This window comes from Bos mutus, chromosome 24 (genome assembly GCF_027580195.1).
Source record: "Bos mutus isolate GX-2022 chromosome 24, NWIPB_WYAK_1.1, whole genome shotgun sequence".
Lineage (NCBI taxonomy): Eukaryota > Metazoa > Chordata > Mammalia > Artiodactyla > Bovidae > Bos > Bos mutus.
The window spans coordinates 61588484-61613127 of NC_091640.1; the positions used below are offsets into that span (position 1 = coordinate 61588484).

Genomic DNA, 24644 nt, shown 5'->3' on the forward strand with positions numbered 1-24644 from the left:
TACACTTGTGGACAGTGAAGGGGAGGTAGGGAAGATTCTGGAAGGTTCCGGAAGTTTCTGGAAGTCTGGGGAGCCCTGGAAAGGCCTGGACTATTGAATGGAGGACAGACGTAAGTCTACAGGAGGTACTTCATGAAGGCCTCAGGGTTATGACCCCCTGGTAACAGCCTTGGTGGTGAGGAAGGGGCTCAGTGTGGACTCAGGCCCCAGAGAGAACAGTCTTTTATTCTTTCCAAAATAGTGAATGCAAAATTAGCATTGCATCTGTATTATCTTATTGTTGGCTTCAAATTTCATACCCGTGTTACACTTTCCCAGTGTGTTTGGTTAAAATTTGCTTAGCTGGTAACATTCTCATCAGTAAGGAGTCTGCAGCCAGCGGTCTGCACCCGCAAACGTGTTCCCTTAAATGCATGCTGCTCTTTTGTGAATGAGACACAAAGAAACTGAATTTCTAACTAATGCAAGATATTGGATTCACAGATAATATTTTATCTGGGTTCCAGTTCAGTCATATGTCTCAAAACGAGCTTATCTCCCCCTTAAGCCTTCTGCTTCCCTCTGTTCATTTTTTCCCCTGCCATTCAGAGCGGGTGGCGGGTTCTCGTTTCTTGCCATTCATTTCTGCAGGGCTCTACGGAATAAATGGGTGGCTTCTTGCTGAGCCTGGCTTTGAAGGCCGGGCCCCGCCTGTCCCCCCTAACCCTAACCCTAACCCTAACCCTGTAGCCCACACGCTCTCTTCTCACTTGCAGTCTCACTGTTCTCTGACCTAGTTCCGAATTGCCAGTTCTTGTCTTTACTTCTCTCCACTTGGCCCCAAACATCAAGTCCCAGGCTCAGACACTTCTCTGTCCAGAAACCGCCTCTCGAGAGCGCCCTGGCCTGTTTGCTCTGCCCAGTCCTTCAGCTCTGGTCTTCTGCACCCACGGCGGTCCCTGCAGGTGGTATCCTCTGGGCGCGTGCATGCTCAGCCACTCAGTCGTGACCGACTCTTTGTGACCCCATGGACTGTCTCCCACCAGGCTCCTCTCTCTGTGGGATTCTCCAGGTGAAAAGACTGGAGTGGGTTGCCATTTCTTCCTCCGGGGATCTTCCCGGCTGAGGGATGGAACCTGTGTCTCCTGCACTGGCAGGCAGATTCTTTACCACCGTGCCACCTGGCATTCTTTACTTCCAGTTTTAAGCTGACTGTATATTTTAAGTGGTCACCTCAATTCTTCACTAAGACTCTTTCTGGCCGAACACTGGAGCTTTGGCCGTCCCTTATGGTCCACATCTTAGGGAGTATGGCCTGATTTCGGTCCTTTACCGCGTACAGTGAAATCAGTAAATGACGAGAACGATGGTGCTGACAGGTAGAGTCTTTTTCTCCTGAATGTAGAATAGTGTGGTACATGGTGTTACTCTGCCTTGGCTACAGTCTCTGCCTCTCCCTGGTAATGACACGCCTGCCAACACAACAGAGCCATGCGGCTCAAAGGCACTTACAGAGGCCCCAGAGGGACGCGCTCACATCGTGAAACCAGGGGACAGACTGTCCTCAATTCTCCTGTCCCTACACAGGTTTTTATCAGAAACGTAACCAGTTTACTCTGGGGTGGGGCGGATTTTAATGACCATGATAGTAGAACACTGCATTTCTACTTGCCCTCTATTGTTACAGGAAACTTCTAAGGAGCCCTAAAAATACTGAATGTGACAGTTTTGAAGATTATGAGCTTCCCCACAGGAAAGGAGAAAAGGGAAGGAAGGCATGATGTTTTCAGTGGGCGTAGGATTTAGGGGGTCCCATTTTAGAGATCAGAAAACCAAGGCCAGAGAGTGAGTCTCATGGTGACAAGGAGCCACAGGGCACAACCGGAACCCGGGCACCTTAGGCCTAAATCCCAAGCCTTATCAAGTACAGAGCACTGTCTTTATAAGAGGGATGGAAAAGTGTGGAAAGGAACTGCAAGAGAGGTGGGTGGGAGAGAAAGAACATATGGAAAATTCAAACCTGTTAACATCCATGGCCCATAGTTCATACATTGCTCCTGATTAGGAAAGTGACCTAAATTCCTGTACACAGTGAAAGGGAAGAGCAGGCACACAGATTCATGCTGACTGTATACGTTACTTTCCCTCCCCAAACTATAAAGGCTGGTTTCAGATTCCCACATAAAAATGCATGTAGAAACAGTGAAGCAGGCAAATCTGTTACTCTTGCAGCCGGTTAGTGACTCGGGTGCTTTTCTTGGCAAATATTCAAATGTCACACGCCAGCATCACATGCTCAGTACTATTTCAGTCAGTATGACTTGTGTCAAAGTCACCTGGACTGGGTGATTGTTTGATCTTAGTATCACCAGCAGGCCTCGCACAACAGCCCTCACTGCTAATAAACTCGCAAGAAAGACTTCAGTTTAGGAAACTAGCATTTTCTTAGAAAAGGGAAAAAAAAAGCAGTTCTCAGTAAAAGATAAACCACAGAGCTACTGTGTTCAGTCAAGTTGTACGTATAAAACCACACACACACACACTCTCTCTCTGTCTCTCAAAATAAAATTCAGGCTCTGTCTAATCCACAAAGGTGGGTAAGCATAGAATTCAGGCATCAGAACCAGAACCCTGCTCGTGGCCCCTGGACCTCGAGACGACACTGAGAAATGGCGGCGCTGCCTCTGGGCGACCCCGTTTGTTTGACGTGCAATTCTAATTCCCGTAATTATGGAGCTGGTTTTCCTGGGGACACCAAGGGCTGACAGTCGTTTGCACAGAACAGACTGGTCAGAGACGGGACCTATTTCTACCTCGGAGTACAAGGAGGCTTCAGGCCCTCAGGGACTCAAGGACCCAACATGAGTTCAGATTTAAAAAATGAAAGGTGGGGGGCGTGGGGGAAAGCTTTCTGTCAGGTGGAGAGCCATGAGCAGAAAAATCAGGGATGAAAACCACTGAGACAGGTCAACGGCCGTGAGGCTGCACCCAAAGGGACGTGGGAGGCAGGGCGGGCCGCATCGCCTGCAAATGCCGTGTCTCTCTGGGGGAAGGCAAGAACAAGGCCGAGCTGGAAGGGAGAGGGACAGAGGGAGCGGAGGAGAGAAGCAAGGGCAGCGGCAGGGCGCAGAGCCCGGCCTCCAGGCGAGAGTGGACCGCGCCAGGGCCCAGGTGTCGGGGAGCAGGCAGTGAGGAGGGAAGGGGATGGAGCCGGGCCCCATCTCGGAGGCTGAGGCACAGCCACAGCCCGGCTTGGGAGACGGGCCCACCCTCCTGCCTGCAGATTTCTAACACCACGGGGACAGTTGTTTTCAAAGCACTGGAAATGTAAACTGTGTAGTGGGAACTCTCACAGATCCCATGTTGCCATTCATCCACGTGTGTATTTTGAACGCAGAGGTTCAGAAATTGTGTGTGATACACTTCACCTTTTGAGTTCTGCCAAAACTTATAAAGAAAAAAAACTAAAGCCAAGAGGGAAATTTCTAGCTGCCATGCTAACCAAGTTTGTCTGCTTTAAAAAAAAAAATCCTAAGCATATGACTTTGAAGATGGAGAAAAGGCGCAGGTACTCTTTTGAGGCTGGAAAAAGCGAAAAAGTGCATTCTCCTCAGCCCTCCTTACTTCTTCATTTGAACCCAGTGAGATCTGCATTGTATATCTGACCTCTAGAATGTAAGGTAATAAAGTTATGTTGGTTAAAGCCAAAATAAAGATCCTAAGCATAAAATAACACCTTAAGCTATAAGATTCATTTTTACAAATATTTCTTCACCAGAACCCAGTTCATGAAAATCATACTCTCTTCTTAATGAATTCTCTTATATACGTTACTGTGATGGTCTTGTGTGGCTCCGTGTTAGTCTTGACGTTTGGGACTTCAAAGGGCCCCCACTCCCTCCCCTCCCCTGTGATTCAGCAGCAGTGCTCCCGGGGTTGACGCGTCACACCACGTGCAAGGACACACGAGCAGCCCCTCATACTCCGCTGGTGAAGACAGACGCAGCTACACCAGTCAGAAGGCAGTCTGGACACATCTATCCAAAATCGAGAATACCATCATGGATGAAATCATCGCATGTCCCTGTGACTACAGCACTGTTTGGAACATAATCATTCACTAGTTATACTATGGTCAGCCAAGGAATAGTATGCAGCCGTGAAAAAGAAAGATGAAGAATTTCAACAATGTATCACTATAAAGTGAGAAACAAAAAGATGCAGAGAGGAACATACGATTTAATCCGATTTTCATGAAGCAATGACAGAAATCACATGTTTGTGTTACATCCAGATGTTTAATACAATTACATGTGTTAAAGGGGAGTGAAGTACAGAAGCATAACACACAAGGCTGATAACACTGGCAACGTGGGGGAGAGGGATTAGGGTGGAGGGAAGGAAGGGAGTGGGGGAAAGAAATAAGTGAAAATGAAAGAAGAGGGCAACCATAAAAACCACATGGATGCCACGAACCCGTTTATAGGAAGTCGTGTGTGCTTAGGCACACGTCTATAAACAGAAAATGGTAGTTTTATTTCAAGGTGTTGAGATGTTTTTAAATATAATTTTTTTACTTTGCTCCTTTTATATATATTTTAAAACATACCGCCTCTTAGATTGTTTACAGAATCAGAAAAAAAGCATTGAGAGGTAAATATGAAAAGTCCTATGCACAGCAGTACAGGTTCCCAGAGAGGAAGCAACTAGAGAAAGAAGGTTGCAATGTCAGGGTTGGGGTCGGACTGGGAAGGGTCTCTGTGTTAGGAAAGACAGAACAGCTTCTAAGCTGTGGATCAACATAGTAACCACAGACTGTCGTTTTGGTAGTAGATTATAAGTGACTTTTTTTCTTCCTGTTGCTCTTCTCTATTTTCCAGATTTTCTGCAAAAACCATACCTTGCTTTTGCTGTCAGAACCAAATATATATATATATGTATATATACGTAATTTTAAAAATTATGCCATGAACCTTTTTAAGTGGGTGGGGGTAGCAATCAAAGTGACATTTTAGTATATTATGCAGCGGCCCCCCGAAACAGAGACTGAAAGTCATTTATGGGACATTCCTGGTGGCTCGGTGGATAAGAATCTGCGGGCCAGTGCGGGGGACAAGGGTTTGATCCCTGATCTGGGAAGACTGCACACGCCCGGGAGCAGCTCAGCCTGTGCACCGCAGCCACGGAGGCCCACGCCTGAGCCTGTGCTCCCGCGAGAAGCCCACACGGCAACGGGCGGCCCCCGCTCGCCGCAACTAGAGAAGGCCCTCACAGAGCAATGAGGACCAGCGCAGCCAGAAACAAATGCAGTTATTCTAAAAAGTCATTTACGAAGGAGTAGTGTCAGTGAGAGTTGATAATGGCCCCTAATTAAGAAGTGGTGGAAATGGAAAGGAACACCGCGGGCCTTGAAGGATTTCTAAATAAAAAGATGAATAAGCGAAACAGTGAAGAAGAAGAATTGGTTAGTCTCAGCTGTTGTTATTTAGTCGCTAAGTCATGTCCGACTCTTCAGCAACCCCCAAGGACTGTGGTCTACCAGGCTCCTCTATCTATGGAATTTTCTGGGCAAGAATATTGCGGTGGGTTGCCACTTCCTTCTCCAGGGTATGTTCCTGACTCAGGGATTGAACCGGTATCTGCTGCACTGGCAGGTGGATTCTTGACCGCGGAGCCTCCGGGGAAGCTGCTAAGCTCTCAGTAGCCCTCTGTAAAGTTTATGTGGATGCCCACAAAAACACAGCCAGATGTCAGTCAGTTGATTTAGTCCAAAATTAGAGAGAACCTAATTGTTGTAGAGACCAGTCCATTTAATAATATCACGTCCCTAAATGTAGCCACATCTTGGAAGCCACATCAAGGAAAAATACAATACCCAAGGGAAAGACCAAAGTGCTAGAAACCATAGAAGGTCAATTTTGTTGATAAGAGGACATAAAAAGCTTTCCTCCACCTCTAAAAAGACAAGTCAGTGACAAGCCCTGCATCCAACAAACACTGGGATTTTGTAGATCAAATAAAACTATTAATATTCCCAGGGAACTTCTGGCTTGCATTTATTTTAGGCTGTAGCCAACTTAAAGTTTCTGATCGATGTTAGGAGAAATCAATTTTAAGTTTTCTATCCAGTTGTGGTTCGCCTGTTTCTACAAGCTGGCACGTTCTAAGAACCCCCTTGCATTCAAAGTGTTCAAGAAGGTGATGGCACACGGCTTCCAAAGGCCTTCCAGCTTCAAAATCCTCTGGTGCGAGATGAGACGTCATGCCAACTGCCAGACTTGACGCTTTCTCTCTCTCAGATGTTCCAAAGGAGGTAGTTTACTAAATAAGCCATGTTTATGCTTTCTGGCATTCCTGAAGCAGATGTAATATAACTGAAAGCAAACAATTTTAGTGATGAGAATTCATGCATTGCCATCTGAACACCATGTAATCACGAAACTAAAATGTTTACCCAATAATCAAAGACCGAGGCAAAGGAACCAAAACGCATTTTGTGAGACAAAGCACTGGCCAGTAGGTCCAATAAAAGGATTTATGGAGAGTTAGCCTGAAATGGCTCATGAGGAAAAGTCACCGTGACTTGGTTTCTAATCACACAAAAAGACTGCCCGCTATTATTCCAAATGGTCAGAAAAAAACGGGCAGGAACCGGACTGGTTGTCACAGAGAACCTGGCTCTCCCGGCAGACTTCCAGGGTAAGCTCTCCAGAAGGCAAGCAACACCCTAGCCTCAGAAGAGGCCCACCACTCACCCACGACAGTCCTCTACAAGCAAAGCCACCTCTGATGGTAAAGCACATCCCTTCCCCTCTTCACACGGGTGGTGCGTTCCCTTCCAGGCATCTGCCCCTGGTCTCAGTGTGGCTCTTTATCACCTACAGCCCTCTCTTCCTCCACGTCTGGCTAAAAGCCCACCTCTCCTCCGTCTGACACCCACCAACTTGGGTCTTTCATCCGATCGGAACCCTCTCCAGGTTTCTACGCTCAGTTAACGACATCAAAGTATTGGGACTTCTTGGTGGTCCTGTGGCTAAAACTCCACGGTCCCAATGCAGGGCCCAGGGCCTACCCCCGGTGAGCAACTGGATCCCACAAGCTGCGACCAAGAGTCCCAGGGCCTACCCCCGGTGAGCAACTGGATCCCACAAGCTGCGACCAAGAGTTCCCGTGCCACAGGAAAGCTCCCGCCTGCTGCAAGTAAGACCAGGCACAGCCAAGTGCACACACACATAAATATTAAAAACACACAAAAATTCGAGTATTGGCAAGCTTCCTGATGAGACGAGCCCCGGGGCACAATTCCCACTGGATCTCCTAAAACCCTGAAAATCCCCTAGAGCAGAGTGAGAAGGAATTCCCTTCCTTCCTCTCCGTCATCCCCTCCTTCTTTCAATCCAGGGTTTATCCAACATCTACTCCATGCAAAGCCCCATTCAAGGTTTCTTCATGTACCATTCACATAACCCCCTCTCAGACCTCGTGAGAAGTCAGGGACTCGCTCCCAGCCTGGCTCTGCTCCTCTCCGGCCTTCTTGTCTGCGGTTGTGTTTGGTTCTTCTCTCCTGCTCAACCCGACATGCAACCAACTGCCCACTCTCTATCGCCTATCTGGCTCCTCCTCTTTAATTCCTCTGCCTTGATCTCTCTCCTAAACACCAAAGCCTCTTCATTACTGTTCTCCCTGCAACTGGGTTATTATCCCCATGCATGAGTTACTTGATATCACAGCAAGAATCCAACACTTCATGTGATTCCCATCCACATAACACAACCTGAGTTCCCTCGCTTGACATTAAAGAACATCCTAATTATTACAGCTTATCTTCCAGGCGCACAGGACTTCCGATTTCAGATGCCAAGCAACTGGACTCCTATAGGTTTTTGTTTGTGCCATTTCCACTGCGTGAAATGGCCTTCACCCAACTTTGTCCTAAAGTCCTACTTTTCAAACCCAGCTAACATGCCAGCCAACTCCCCCAGATCCAAACTGATTGTTCTTCCCCCTGAACTTTCTTAGATTTAGTTGTTTATGCCTCCAAGGCTGCTTCTAGATCATAAAATCCTGGAGGGAAGAGATTGTATCTGTTTGTCTTTGCATTCCAACACCGTGGCCAACCACGGGCGGACTCCTTTGGCACCAGCAGGGGTGGAGGTACCAGCACTGGGAAGTGAGTGGACTGGCCACCATCGTCTGCCGAGTGTTCCTAGGAACTTCAAGCTAACAAACACGTAGGACACACTGGGTTGGCCAAAAAGTCCATCGGTTTCCGTACGACTTTGCCTACCGTGTATGTTCCTACAGAGTACTCTGGCACGAGACGTAGAAGCAAGCCAGCTAGTGAGCCACGGAGTGTGTAAGGAGTCTTTTTAAAGACCTACCTCACCTACTGGGCTTCCCTGGTGGCTCAGCAGTAAAGAACTGGGCTGCAATGCAGGAGACATGGGTTCGATCCCAGGGTCGGGAAGATCCACTGGAGGAGGCCATAGCAACCCACTCCAGCACTCTTGCCTGGAGAATCCCATGGACAGAGGAGCCTGGCGGGCTACAGTTCATAGGGTTGCAAAGAGTTGGACACAACTGAAGCGACTTAGCATGCATGCACACACCTTACCTCCTATGCTAAACCACCAAATATACCATTATATTGCGCTTCCCTGGGGTCTCATGGTAAAGAATTTGCCTGCTAATACAGGAGACGTAGGTTCCACCCCTGGATCAGGAAGACCTCCTAGAGACGGAAATGGCTATCCATTCCAGTATTGTCATCTTGGAAATCCCATGGACAGAGGAGCCTGGCAGGCTGTAGTCCGTGGGGTCACAAAAAAAATCAGACACGACTTAGCAACTAAACAATAGCAATATACCATTATATGAAGACACATCCAGTTGTGAAGATCAACGGGCATTCACAGACCTTCCCTCCATCACTGGATATACTAGAGCTAAGAGCACAGGTTTCAAAAGCACCCAAGAAAACAAGGCTCAGAACTCTGAAAACTGGGGCTATTCTTTTCTTACAGGATAGAGAGCGGGTTGATATGGAAAATAAAGGCATTTGTCTCTTAGTGGTAATAATCCTCAAACTCATCGCTTTCTTTAAGTTCAACTACAACAAGCACTTAAGGCTAGGAAAGGAGCTGAGAAAACATGAACGTCTGGGAAAACTCAACATTCTCTCACCTGCGAAGCTGTGCTGGTGGATGAAAGCTCTTGTAAGGGATAATCATTTTTTTTTTTTATTTGAAGACTGGTATTTTGGTAGCAGTTGAGCAAAGTTTTCTGAAGGGCTCAAGGTGATCTATGCCATAAGGTGACCACATGTCCCTGCTTATAAGGAAGACTCCCAGTTGCCATCTGTGATCCCTGCAGAATTATTAACAGAACTGCCCCCTTCTCTCTCATAACTGCCCCCATCTGAATGATAAATTAGATGACCACTCTGTCTATGAGTGCAGAGTCAGAATACAGTGGCCTGTCCATACAAGGTAAGACAGTTTGCTCTAAAACACCAGGGGGCTGATGCCAAGAATAGGGCAGAATCCAGGTTTCCTGACACCAAACCCAGGCTCTATCTCAGGGAACATATTTCCTCTAAGTTGTTTCCTCATCAATTAATCACGAAAAACACTTTGGGAAATGGTAAAGATGCACAAGCGTGGTTTCTGCAAACCAGCACTTACCGTTCAGTTGAGGAGACAGAGCACATCCACATTCAATAATGAAACAGGGTCAGACAGATTCATAATCTGGTGCCAATTATGTGGTTCAAATGACAATTTCAAAAGGAGTTAGAGGAATAAAAAACCTCGGTGGGCTGCTGACTTCAGGGAAGGTTTCTGGGAGATGATGGAACCTGAACTGGGTCTTATGACCAATCTAGATAGCATATTAAAAAGCAGAGACATTACTTTGCCAACAAAGGTCCGTCTAGTGAAGGCTATGGTTTTTCCAGTGGTCATGTATGGATGTGAGAGTTGGACTGTGAAGAAAGCTGAGTGCCGAAGAATTGATGCTTTTGAACTGTGGTGTTGGAGAAGACTCTTGAGAGTCCATTGGACTGCAAGGAGATCCAACCAGTCCATCCTAAAGGAGATCAGCCCTGGGATTTCTTTGGAAGGAATGATGCTAAAGCTGAAACTCCAGTACTTTGGCCACCTCATGCGAAGAGTTGACTCATTGGAAAAGACTGATGCTGGGAGGGATTGGGGGCAGGAGGAGAAGGGGACGACAGAGGATGAGATGGCTGGATGGCATCACTGACTCGATGGACGTGAGTCTGAGTGAACTCCAGGAGTTGGTGATGGACAGGAAAGCCTGGCGTGCTGCAATTCATGGGGTCACAAAGAGTCGGACACGACTGAGCGACTGAACTGAACTGAAAGGAAGAAAGGAGAAGAGAAAAATGATATTTTTCCTTAAAAAAAAAAAGGCAGAGGAATAAACCACTTAGGTGATGCTATGAGCACTCTGACACTATAACCCAGAAGATTTAAAAACAAGACGAAACCAACACTAGCTGTCTCTGCATCCTTCCCAGAGCTCCCTGTGATTTAAGGCACAGCAGTCACCAGCGTGGGGCGTCTTGCAAGCAGACAAGCTCTGGCTGCTAGATGACGGCGTTCCTCCCTGTGATGTGGTGAGAAAAAAGTGGCCACTTTGACTTCTATCCTCAGCTTTTTCACTAACTGGCCGTGTGTCTGTGGGCAAGTGGTTTCATCAGTTTTGAGCCTCAATTCCCTTCAGTAAAACGCTACGGGTGGATAAAGTGATCTCTAAGAACCTTCTATTTCTGGCCCTTTACAGTCAATTCTAGGTTGTGTTTAGTTTTAGTTTAGTTTAATTGATTAATTCTAGATTTAGCTCAATAGTGGATGTGAGTGTTCATTTCTGGCAAAATGGTAAACACTGGGCTGATCCTATGGATTCCTTTTTACTACAAAGATAAGAAATGTTCAGGAAGAATCACAATGCTGCACCTGGCAGGAAAGAAGCAAGGGGGGAAAGCATGGGCTCCAGAAATGAAGAAAGACTGAAGCCTGATCTTTAGAAATAAGTCGACTCCTTGGTGTCCAAGTGAGTTTCAGACTCACACCAACGCCCTTGGGGATCCGGGGACAATGAGCAGATTCTAACACCCATGAAGAGATGTGGGCTTCATCCTGGCTGAGGTGGAGGGAGGGAGGTGGAACTGAGCCCTTTTCATAAATCTTACAGTCACCCCGTCCATGAAAAAGGGACAAAGACCATGCCCACTGCCTCAAGATGAAGGGCAGACAACTGCCTTAGATCCAGAGACCAGGCTGCCTCTGAGAAATCAAAACCCCAACACAAATCACATTCAGTTGTAATATCAGAATTTACATTATCTGTGTATCTGGGTATAGGACAAGAAACGAACATAAACACAATTCCAGGACCATCAAAACACCTTTAATCACTGAAAGAAACAAATATGTGACTATTACGTTGGGACAATTTCACAAGTCAGGACTCACAAGATTCCCATTGAAAAAAAATCTCAGTGAAGACGAACTTGCCGACACACACACACCCTGAGCATTCAGTACCATGAGGACCAGCCGTAAAGAGGATTTTTTAACTAAAATCTAAGAACTGGAAAAATATCACAATCTGAAATGCGCTATGAAATAAGATTTCTTAAAAACATAATGGATTAATAGGAGTGAATTAAAAAAGAGAAAGAAAATAGCAGACCTGAAAAAGAACAGAATGGAACTCCTGAAAATAACTTAATGGAAAAGTTAGACAGTAGAGTGAGACAAATATGGAATTAGTGAACTGGAAAAAGAGAATGAAGGAAATCAAGCAAAATGTAACACAGGATTTCCAAGTGAAAACGGAGAACTGATCACACTATATCTAACACGGGTCCCTCTGAAACCTCAATACGACTCAGGAAAGTGACCACTTCCAAGACATAAACCCAGAAGGACAGGAGAAGCGGTGACGGGTCACAGCAATAACATTTCCAGCAATAAGATGGAAAGCAGGTGGGCGAGTGGTAACAGAACTAGCAGAACCAAGAAGGCAGAACCCTGAAGTAGGAACAAGGAAAGTCAGGAGCGACGTCACAGGCTCAGAAGCTCCGGGAACAGACAGCACTGGTTGCCTCTGGAACTGGGAAGCGAGGAGAGGGGAGGAGTGACTGAGTGAGGAGGTGGGACCAAAGTCGCTCAAGAACCAGTTCGGCTTCCCTGGTGGCTTAGCCAGTAAGGAATCTGCCTGCAGTGCAGGAGACGTGGGTTCAGTCCCTGGGTCGGGAAGATCCCCTGGAGAAGGAAATGGCTGCCCACTGCAGTTATTCTTCCCTGGAGAATCCCGCGGATGGAGGAGCCAAGAGTCGGACATGACTAAGCAAGTAATGTGTTCACTCTTCTATTCCCAGGCCTCAGGTCCCTTTCCCAGCTCTACCCTGCTGGGCAGGAGTCTTTCTCCCAACTGGTGAAACTGGAGGTGTGGTCTCCAGAGACAGGGTTCCTGGACTGGGGAATACCATACGTCACACAGAACAGGAAAACACACACTGAACCCTGGCCCTTGTCTCACTCGGCTCAGCACTCAGCCCTGGAAGAGGCAGAGCTTCACCTCCCCGAGCAGAGTTTGGAAGGGTGCTCCCTGGACAGTCTGACCGTCTCTGTAAGTTCTTCCGTAGGAGACTTTAGGGGTTGACACGTGGAATTCCCCAACAAGTGGCATTAACGTATTATTCTATGGTAATGCTCGAAGTCGATAAGCCCCACACATCCTCAGAGCTTCCAAAGAAATGATTAGCTCTTCACTCTTCAAGATGACCAACCACTCAAGGATTACCAGGCATGCAAGGAAGCCTCTACAGAAAGACAAAGTGCAAAGCAAACAAGCAAACCAAAGGCAACACGGAGGAAACAGAGGCCGTGAAGGGAGAAGACAATGTCCAAAGAGAGTAATATTTTTTCAGAAGACTGAGAGAATATCACACATGAAAACAGAACAGAATGCTTAAAAAAAAACTCAACTATTTATAGATGAAAAGAGGAAATTTAAAACAATAACAGAAATGAAAACCCAACAGACAGGTTGGAAATTGAAGAAATCATCCCCCAAAAGAGCAAAAGATAAAGAGATAGAAAACAGGAGGAAATCAGAGGACTGGTTTAGAAAGTGCAACACCCACAGAATAGGAGTTTTGGAAAGAAAGACTTGCCGCCAAAAGCGAATTCGACAGCTTGAAAGAGCGCGCTGATGGCTCAGTACAATAGGTGAAAACAGACTCCCACATAGGAAAGTTACTGTGAAATTTAGAATACTGGGGAAAGGAAAAGATTCTACAAGGTCCCAGGGGAAAGAAAAAAAAGGTCAGGTACAAAGCATTAAGAACCAGAATGGTTTCCCCCTTTCAGCAGCAACACTGGGGGGGAGCATACAACAGAGCGATGCCTTCACACTTCTGAAGGTGATTTAGTTTTGACCTAGAATTCTTTGTACAAGACAGACACGCCTTCCGGTGAGAAGATAGAGACCTCTCAGGGGACTTCCCTGGAGGTCCAGTGGCTAAGACCTGCGCTCCCAGTGCAGGGGGGCCTGGATTCCACCGCTGGTCAGGGAACTAGATCCCACAGGCCCCACCTGAGTCCACACGCCACGAGGAAGATCAAAGACCCTGCACGCCACGATCAAGGCCGGGGCAGCCTAATACATACATAATAAAAATATTTTTAAAAAACATATAAAGTCCTTTCAGACATTCAAAGTGTGAATCTCTCTCTTGGATCCATTTTGGAAAGGTGACTTATAGATTGGGAGTCACAAAAATGTGTGAGCGGGAAAAGAGGAAATTGATGTGATTTCACTCAGGGATAAAGCAGAGGGGTGACGTGGTGAGGGGAGCTGACCGGGCCAGTGGATCAGGAAAAACACGTGGTGAGGGCCACCACCAGCATGGCTAGGCTGTCATCCTGACCCTGAGGGGGACATGCTCACTCAAACAATGGAGTGGATCAAGAAAAGGGATCCAACTCAAACGTCAAGGAAAGTTCTAGAATACCAAGGAAGAGACATCCCAGTATGCAGCTATGCAACAGGCCTGAAGAAACATCCAGACGGAAGGGAAATGGAAGTCTCCAGGAGGAACGTTACCAAGAAACTCACGGATTTCCAGTATGATCAGCCTGGCGGAAAAGTGTACTGTGAGCCTGTGAGAGACACAGGAAGAACAGCTTCCCCTACAAGGATGGAGAACACGAAGGAAATGAAAACGACCAAAAAACCAAGACACATTGACACCCAATACCGCTGATACCCGGAATCTTAAAAAGGGGTAAGAATGAACTTAGTTACAAACCAGAAGTAGGGTCAAGATGTAGAAACCAAACTCGGAGTTACCAGGGGTAGTGGGGACACTGAGACTGGCACACGCACAGTGCTCGACATAACACAGATGGACGTGAACTTGGGCAACCTCGGGAGAGGGGCAGGGAGGCCTGGCGTGCTGCGGTCCACCGGCCGCGTAGAGTCAGACACGAGTGGGCGACCGAACGACAACGAGAACTTCCTGGAGAGCACACAGAACCCGTCTCGATGCTCTGTAATGGACCATATGGGCGAACAGTGTGAAGAAAGCACGGGTGTATGTATATGCATAATTGACTCACTTGGCTGTACACCTGAAACGAAGAAAACATCGCAATGCAACTGTGAAAGTGAAGTGAAGTGAAGTCGTTCAGGCGTGTCCGACTCTGTGACCCCATGGACTGTAGCCTACAAGGCTCCTCTGTCCATGGGATTTTCCAGGCAAGAGTACTGGAGGCGGTGGCCATTTCTTTCTCCAGGGGATCTTCCCGACCCAAGGATCGAACCCAGGTCTCCTGCATTGCAGCCAGACGCTTTACCATCTGAGCCACCAGGGAAGCCAATTCAACTATAATCCAATATAGTTTTTCTCAATAAGATGGATATTAACTTCATAAAACTTACATTTAAAAATTTTAACTGCTAATGCTCTTTCCATAGGCCAGATAGTGAAAACACTAACAACAGATTTAACCTCGTATTGCAATATAGTCATATTGAGAGAACAGGGTTGGCAAAGCAACAGATATTGTTATGTAAGAGAGCTAAATCTATATTTAGTATAATAGGAAGTTAAGACATCGTGAGTAACATTGATAAAAGATCACAGCATACACATTATTTAGAAATGCCAGAAGTGTGAGAGTGAGTCGCTCAGTTGTGTCCAACTCTTTGTGACCTCATGGACTGTAGCCCACCAGGCTCCTCTGTCCATGGAATTTTCCAGGCAAGAACACCAGAGTGGATAGCCATGCCCTTCTTCAGGGGATCTTCCTGACCTGGGGATCAAACCCAGGTGTCTTGCATTGCAGGCAGATTCTTTACCATCTGAGCCAACAGGGAAGTCCCTGACATGCCAGAAGAAAACGCTAATATATAGAAAGTGGACTTCCTTGAGAAGCGGGGTGGGGGGAAGTAGGGTGGGGTAGAATTAATTTGTTCCCATAGAAATTAAGGAACCAGCACATAAGTAAATATGTATGAGGATGTTTTTATCTACAGTGTGTGTGTAGACATAAAACTGAAAATGACCTCAATGTTCATGAGTAGTGGGACAGCTGAACAAACTACTACGCCCATGCCATGGAATCTACTTAGCTGTTTTTTTAATTGGTTAAATTTGTATCTACTTATTTGGAATATATCCTTAATGTACTATTAACAGAGAAAGTCAAGTTGTAAAGTCATGTACAAGGCATGACTGGACTTTTTGCAAACAACAACAAAACACTGTTATTTAATTTACTGGACTATATATGTGCTTATACATGAGTTTGGAGACACACGTGGAAGGATGCATACCAGCTGTTGACCTTATTTACCTTAGGAGAACAGGAATGGACACAGTAGGGGGAGACTGAAAAAAAAAAACAGACCACAGAAAAAAGAGATATGGGCAATAAGAAAAACAGTTTGGAGAAGAACAAGACCTAGGATCTCGGGGTTTTATGGGGCATAAACCCTTCTCCTTGCATGGCCCTGCAATAAACCTTTCTCTGCTCAAAAAACAAAAAAAGAAGACAGTCTAACAACAAACAACAGAGGATTTTTTTAAAAAAAGATAATAAGGAGAGCTGGGAGGAACAATACTCAGAGATTTTGACAGAATTTTTTAAAATCAATTAATATCAGAATCCTTAGATTCAAGAGACATATTGAATCCCAAATAGGACTCTGGTGAAACTGCCAATCATCAAAGACAGGAACAAAAAGAAAAACAAAGATCTTTAAGACAATTTGAGGGAAAAAAACTTCTAAACAAAAGACAGGCTGACGCTGACTGCACCCCATCAGTAATAGATGTCCGAAAACAACAAAATAATATTCAAGATTGAATAATAATTTTCTAGGTATAGAATTCTACATAAATATTTTCCCTCAGCATTTGAAAATATTATTTTGTTGTTTTCGGACATCTATTACTGATGGGGTGCAGTCAGCCTCAGTCTGTCTTTTGTTTAGAAGGTTTTCTTTTTTGGTGAATTCAGAGAAGTCAATGGCACTCCACTCCAGTCCTCTTGCCTGGAAAATCCCATGGACGGAGGAGCCTGGTGGGCTGCAGTCCATGGGGTCGCTAAGAGTCAGACACAACTGAGCGACTTCACTTTCACTTTTCACTTTCATGCATTGGAGAAGGAAATGGCAACCCACTCCAGTGTTCTTGCCTGGAGAATCCCAGGGACGGGGGGAGCCTGGTGGGCTACCATCTATGGGGTCGCACAGAGTCGGACACGACTGAAGTGACTTAACGTAACGTAACGTAAGGGTGAATTAAAAATATTTCCAGATAGAGAATGACAGAGATAGTTTCATATTCCCAAATCCTTGATGAAATAACTACTCAGAGATGGATTTCAATAAGAAGGAATTTGAACTGAGTTGGGGAAACAGAAGCCAAGAAGCAACATCAGTAACATTTATTTATGAGGGCCTGCTCTGCACTGCATCCCAGGAACCATTCTAAGTGATTCACAATTAAATTGGGATTCAAATTAAGGCAGTCTGGTTCTGGATTTCATAGTCTTACCCACAATGTAAATAAAATGGCATCCATTTTGATAAATTTTAAAAAGTAGATTTGTCAAAAAAAAAATGTATGCAGACATAACAGAAGCAAGATGATACAGGATAAAAATAGCTGACTGTGTCCTATTAGAAAAGGAGAGAGAGAAACTGGGGTAGAGGTCAGCACTCTGAGAGATCTACAGTATATTGTTTGGGAAGCAAACAGAGATACAAATAACACTTGAATTTGAGACTTTGGAACAAACATGATTTGTAAGGTTAACAGCTGAGACACAGAACAAAACGTGACAAATCAAGAGGAAAAGAGTGAGCGTCGTTTTAACAGCATGACTATTTCTGTGCTTGGGAGGCAAGCTGAGAAGGAAGGTGGGGGAGTCTGGAGTCCCCGGTAAGGGGCGAGGTCTCTGCCGGACCCATTGCTGAACGAGAAGCCCATTTCTCTTCATTCTCCCCTAGGATTCTCGAGCTCCTTGAAGTTCTTCAGGATGTCGTCATGTAACAGCACAAGCTGTCACTGTCAGGGTCCCTGTGGAAGCCTTCCAGCTTGGTGTGAAGGGTGTTCAACAGCTCAAACACCTTCTCCAAAACTTCGCATCTTCAGTCTGAAGCATCTGCACCTGCGGTCAGGCGGTGGCCCTGATGACCGCTCAGTGACCGCTCAGGTCCCGGCTCCTGGTGCTGCCAGAGGACCTCAGTCCTCTCCGCGCCATTCGCTCAGCCTCTGGGGGGACAACTGCCTTCATCTCCCCTTTGCTTTTTCCTCTCTGCTCCCCTTCTCCTGCTGTTTCCTGCATTCCTCCTCTTGCTTCTGGGCTGAAGAGGCATCCAGACAGCTCAGGTTAACTCCTCGAGAGCTGGTTCCTTCAAAAATGCATCCACCTCAGAGATCTTGGGGACATAGCTCCCACACAGGTTCTGCCTTTCTGGTCGTCATGAAACATATCCGCCTGGGCTTGGACCCTGAGCACAGCTGTGGCTGGGGGCCTGGTAGTGGTGGTTCAGTTGCTAAGTTCCTAAGACAGGCTCCTCTGCCCATGGGATTTCCCAGGCAAGAATATTGGAGTGGGTTGTCATTTCCTTCTCCAGGGAATCTTCCCGACTTCCCACATCTCCTGCACTGGCAGGCGGACTCTTTACCACTGAGCCACCAGGGAAGGGCTGGGGCTACTGCCACACAAGCAGCAAGCAGTGGGTGCACGGAAGAAGCGGAAGCAAGAGGACAATGCCAGTGACCCAGCAGAAGACAGCACAGGGGTGGGAAACACGTAAAGCGGCACGCTAGATGGAAAGCATTTGGATTCTCCGTGAATTCCAGACATACGACATCATAATAAACGTAAACGGCTTAAACTAACTCATTAAAAGGCAGAAATCCTCAGAGTCAATTTTATAAAACTTGAGCTGTTTATAAGAGAGAAGCCTAAAACATGTCACAGGAAGGATAAACATAAAAAACTGTATTCAACTAATAAGTGTTTTTACAAATAATAAATGCTTAATAAATATATATTTTAATGGAATGACAATTAATATGATAAAATAGATATATATAGCCAAAAGCATTTGGGGGAAATAAAGAAGACCACTCCTTAATAATAAAAAGATACAGTCACCAGAATCCTTCCATATACCTAATCACACAGTGTCAAATATGTACAGCAAAATTATTTAATTATATGAAGGTAACAAATTCAAAATTATAGTGAGAGATTTTAGCACATATCTCTATGAAATCAACAGACCAAGCTTAAAAAAAGTGACAAATTTAAGTAATCCATATTACAAACGTCATTTAATGGATATGACAAGAAACTCTACAAAATAAATAAAGAGTACACATGAAATGTTTACAAAAGCTAACCAGGTTCTAGGCCACAAAGCAAGTCTCAACAACCTTCAAAGAACTGCTAACATTCAGACCACACTCATCAACCAAAATACAATAAAAGTTGAAATCAATAACAAAACCACAGCCCCAAACCCCAGTACATCTTAAAATTTCAAAAACATGCTGCCAAACTATTAAAAAAACTGAAATGAAAGTAACAAACTACTTGGAACTGAACAAGAGTTAAAGCCCTAGATATCAGTAGGCGTGTTTAGCATTAAATGCAATGATCAGAAAACAAGAAAAAATTTAGATTAAGAAAATAAAAAGGTTAAGCAATAATGCAAACTCAAAGACAACAGGAGGAAATTCTTTTCCCACAAATGGATAAAGTAGTGGGAAGGCGATAGGAAGGCGATAACGAAGGTAATAACAAATCAACAAGATAAAACAAAGAGACACATAGGAGCCAATGTGAACTCTTTAAGAAGACTAGTAAAACAGGTAGATATTCAACAAGAATGAGCAAGAGAAACAAAGAAGGCATAAATTAGGCATGAAAAGGAGTCATAACTACAAATACAATCAAGTTTTTTTTAAGTATGAGAATTCAATTTTCTACTTTCAAGCAATAAAACTAAAAGCAGATGAAATGGAAAATCTCCTAGGAAAATATGTTACCAAAACTGACACAAAAAAATAGAAAAAGAACAAAAGCTCCTGAATGTATTTTTTAAGTTCAGTCTAAAGCTATATATTTTAGAAGCAGGTAGTACAAAACCAGAAAGCAATAGATCAATCTAAGCTAAAAATATCAAAGCAAAAATCTAAATATTAGTAAGCATGCCCAGCAGTGTAGTGTGCATAGAGATGTATATTTATTTATATTTTGATATGATATATATGATCACATATATCATATTTATCACATGGTAAATATATAGTGTACATGTGTGTGTGCATGTGTGTTTGTGATGATGAGTAAAGTTTATCCCAGAAGCTCAACATTAGACTCCAACATTAGAAGATCCTACTGTAATTCACCACACTGACACATTAAGGGAAAACTAATTATCACAATAGATGCAGAAAAACATTTTATAAAATGTAGTACCCATTCACAATTTAAAAATACAATAAAATAACTAGCCAATCAAGAACAGAAGGAAGTTTGTCCTGAGCAGTTTCTACTGAGAACCTACAATAAATTTTAGGGACATATTTCCTTTGAAGCCAGGAACTAGATAAACACGCATTTTCTATCGCCACTCTACTCATCGTCACGTGAGGTGTCTGGCTGATACAATAAAGCAAGGGAAAGGAGTAAGAGACATAAGGATCTGAAATAGAGAAACAAACAAAGAATCATTTGCACATAGGACTGTCTACATAGAGAACCCATGAGAAACTACAAACAGTTACAAGTCATAGGAGAGTTTTGCAAGAATACTGGAGACAAGATTAATATATTGTACAAACATCCATGGCATCCTCAGCAGCAACAACCAATTAGAAAATGCAACTTTTAAAAGATCCCATTAGCAATAGCAATAAACGATGACAAACCCAGGAATGAGTCAAAAGAAAAGGGTGAAAGAGTTAAATGAAAACAAGTTATGAAACTTCACTGAGGTGCTCTGTGACAACTAGAGGGGTGGGATGGGGTGGGAGGTGGGAGGAGGTTAAAGAAGGGGACAGTGTATGCCCATGGCTGATTCATACTGATGTATGGCAGGAGCCAATGCAATATTATAAAGCAATTATCTGCCAATTAAAGATAAATTTAAATTTAAAAAACTTTAAAAAAACTTCACTGAAAGTCCTAAGACTTAAGTAAAGAGAGCTATATCTCATGCTCGGAGATGAAAAGATTCAACATTGACATCAGTGCCTCCTAAGTTAATACATAAATTGAAAATAATTCATAGTAAAGTCTCAGAAAGGTTCCTCATGAACGTTTTTACCTAGTTTTAAAATTCATGTAGAAGAATTAGGGTCAAAAGCAGCCAAGACAATATTGAAAAACTGTAAGACGGACCCTTGTCCTACCAGATATCAAGACATTTATTAAAGCCTTATAATTAAGACCCAAATGGTGCAGCTGCTAGACCAACGTAACAGAGAGAGCCCTCTGTGAACAGGAACGGGGGTGCGACAGCAGCAGCATTATGAAAACTGTGGGAAATGACTGAGCTGTTCACTAAACAGTCCAGAGACGATGTGTAATTCACAGGGAAAAAATAGACCTCTAACTCATGCTATATCAAAACATGAATTCCAAGAGCATTAGTTAACTCTAAAATATTTAAGAAAAATATAGACACTTTTTATAACCCCGGCCTAGGGAATGACACAAACCAGAAGGCAATAAAGGAAGAGAATGCTGACCAATTTGACTTTAAAACTCATGTGACAGAGGACATCAAAAACAAAGGTTACAGGTGAGATATAGAAAGGGCAGTTTTTTTTTTAATATATAGAATGTGTAATGAATGCTTGATAATCTGTAAGAAAAAAAAAAACCCACTACAAAAAGATGAGCAAAATCTATGAACTGGCAATACATAGAAAAAGAAACCCAAATGACCAAAAATCGTGAGAAAGAAAAGCATAAATCAACAGAAACCAGAGAAGTATAATTCAATACCACAACAAGATATCCTTGAATCTATTTTATTAGCAAAATGTAAAAAGACTGATAGCGCCCAGATTTGGAGAAGATACGGGTCAGCAAGAAGAATCTATTTTATTAGCAAAATGTAAAAAGACTGATAGCGCCCAGATTTGGAGAAGATACGGGTCAGCAAGAACTGTCACACATGGTTCCAGAAGCGTAAACTGAGAGCCAGTCAGTGTTTATCCCCTAAGACCCCAAAATCCACATCTGCATCTACACCAATGCAGGAGACTCTGTTCGATCCCTGGGTCGGGAATATTCCCTGGAGAGGGAAATGGCAACCCACTCCCATCTTCTTGCCTAGATGCTACCATGGACTCCGAGGGGCCCCTAAGGCAAGTGATCACTGGACAGGGGATGAGAGGTGGGGACCGGCGTGGTGGGCACAGGGCTTCGGAGTCTGTGGGCTCAAACCCCTCACCGTGAGATCGCAGCGCTCACCCCACTCATTCAGTGATTTACCCACACAGGGAACTGGAACCTGGTGCAAACGAGGGTAGGCGGATGAAGGGGAAGACAACCTCTTCCCCCTGGAACAAACCGCAGCCCGAGCAGGGCGATGACATAACCTGATTAAAAAAGGGAAGGAGCCATGCTGCCCCGGTCATCTGATGACTTCTCAATGAGTCTGGAACTCCCTCGCGGGGGTGCTGCCGTCCCGGTGCATCTGCCGAGGAAGCGGAAGGGGCCGGGGGAAGTGAGAACGGTGACCTCAGGCCTCTCGGAGGACGTCCCTCGGCCCCGGGCCTCCAGCGGGCCGGCCGCCCTGGTCCAGCGCTGACCCCCGCGCTCTGACTTTCAGCTCCTGATCTTCAAGAAACTGCGGGGCTGAGCCACCATCTTGAGGCCAGGGAAATTCTAGAGTCCTTTCTGGTTTTCAAGAGTTTTTCCTTAAAAACAGGACCTCTTAAAATCCAAAAGAGTGGTCCTTAACGCTGGCACGTGGGTGTGAGGCTCATTCCTGGACACGTGGCCGCGACGTCCTCTCCTGGTGACACACGCAACGCCCAGGGGGCAGGGCAACGGCACCGTTGTCTGCAGTCGCGGTAAGGCTGCTCCATGCTGCCCGCGGTGCAGCCGCACCCTCGGGCCCTGGGACCGGTATGGACACGGCGATCCAATCGTAGCTTCCAGAAGCAGCAACTCGCAGGCCCCGCCCGCTCTCGGAGTGACGCGCGCCCGGCGGCCCCGCAGCCCCGGAAGCAGCACACACGCACACGGCAGGCTGCAAAGAGGCTGCAAAGAAGTAAGCATCTCCCGACGGTGCGAACCGCCACAGAGCAGGGTGGGTAACCCAGGGGGCTTCCAGAATCTTCTCTGGAGGCCTGACCCATCCGAGAAGGCATCTTTGCAATCCTGACTGGCGGCGCTGGTGTCCGTGTCCCCAGGCATAGCCGGACCTGGCCTTGCTTTCTCTTTCTCTCCGGTATTATTCCCCCCCGGCCCTCCCCCGGGACCACACTTGCTGCACTCTTTCAGGCTTGTTTTCATTCGACTCCTTGCCTCCTCACACCTTTCCTTGTTGTTTTATGGAAAGCTGCTGGTCAGAGTTGCCCAATACCCACGCATAGCTGGGTGGTGGCATCAGATACCCAGGAAAACAGAGCGACCATTCCAGTCCCAGCCTAGAGCCCAGAGCTGGATGGAAACACGAAAATTAGTTGTTGCTAACAATCCATTGTAATGAAAATATGATCCCAGTAATTGATTTTAAATAGAATTTTTTAAAGACTCCTTGGCCGCATTTCATCAAGAATACAGAGTTTCAAAAGCGTTCATTCCAGGGTTGGATTTTTTCCCCCTTTCTTCTGGCTTAAACCCCAAATGGCCCAGATCCGAGTCTGAATAAACAGTGTGGGTGGTGAGTGTTCTGTGGGGCCCAGCAGAGGATGCAGCCACTCTCCTATTCGGTTCAGCATTAAATCATGTGAGACTAGCCTGATGACTCCGGAGAACTTTTACTCAGTAACTGGAGGGCCACATAACACGTCCTGTTTCTCCGCTTTTCGGGGAGAAAAAAAAATTTAATTCTCCTAACTGCCAAGGTTTAATTATGTATAAAGTTCATTGACCTCACAGGCGGCTGTCAGATGATCTTGCGAAGGCCCAGAGAAAGGCATCCCAGGAATGCGGTGATGTGGGCAGAAACCGTGGATTCAAGCCACCGAATGCTTTCAACGGGCCGGAATCGGCAGCCGCTCAGAAAGACTCCAGTGCAGACAGAACTTTAGGGTAATCAGTCATTTCATCTCACCTAAGCGTTGGTAGGCCTTCAAAGGGATTGTTACAGATCAGAAAAGCTCAGGCAGAATCCCCGAGGGACCGTGAGGAGGCGGGTCCGTGAGGAAGGGCTGGCGGCATTGTGTGTGCCGCCAGCTCTTGTGTGGATGCCCGGCGTTCTCTCCCCGTTTTGGAGGCAATGCCTCTGACCCCCCGATACCGACAGGAAGAGCGAATGAGGAAGCAGGCCCATTCATAAAGACACGGTGAGCCTTAAAGGAGGCAGGAGAGTCCGTTTTGTTTCAGACGGTTTTGATAGAAGACAGCACGGCGTGTCTCTGCAGTGACGTTATCTGTCTGCCGATAAAATGCCCTCAAGTGTGTTCTTACACAAGGGCTGGGTTCTCCTCTGAGGGCTGAGGGAGGGGAGGGGGAGGAGCAAGGAGAGCTTCCAGAACATGTGTCGGTCTTCTGGTCTTTACCTTGGGACACCCCTGTCGATTGGTACCCCGGTTACTGAGAACACTTCATCTGGGCTCCTTGGTAACGGGAAGGCGGAGCCCAGGAGGCGGGTGAGGGGGGTGTTAACTTCAGGGGTCCTCTGATTCAGAGGGAGCAAATGCGAAATATTTTGGCTTGGCGTTTCCAAAGATTAAAATGACCTGATGGGGTCCAGTATCACTTTCTTTCAGGACCTTTCTCACTGAACATACTCACTTTATCAGTCAAAATATTATGATTTCAGTGGATGAAACGTCCCAGGGTTGTGTTCTAACCTAAATAAGCTGCACTTGCTCTATGGCTTTACTGTTACGAATATAGAGAATGGGTGACCAGAATTTA

The 24644-nt window shown here is 45.5% G+C and overlaps 1 protein-coding gene and 1 long non-coding RNA gene across 4 annotated transcripts in view; both read right to left on the bottom strand.

Moving 5' to 3' along the window:
- Nucleotides 1–24644, bottom strand: part of BCL2 (BCL2 apoptosis regulator) — a 198069-nt gene that overhangs the window by 90281 nt on the left and 83144 nt on the right. The window lies entirely within an intron of this gene.
- Nucleotides 3416–23428, bottom strand: LOC138985334 (uncharacterized). Its single transcript, XR_011462424.1, has 2 exons — nt 9663–23428; nt 3416–6353 (listed from the first exon to the last, which is right to left on the bottom strand). It is a non-coding gene; the product is annotated as an uncharacterized lncRNA (long non-coding RNA).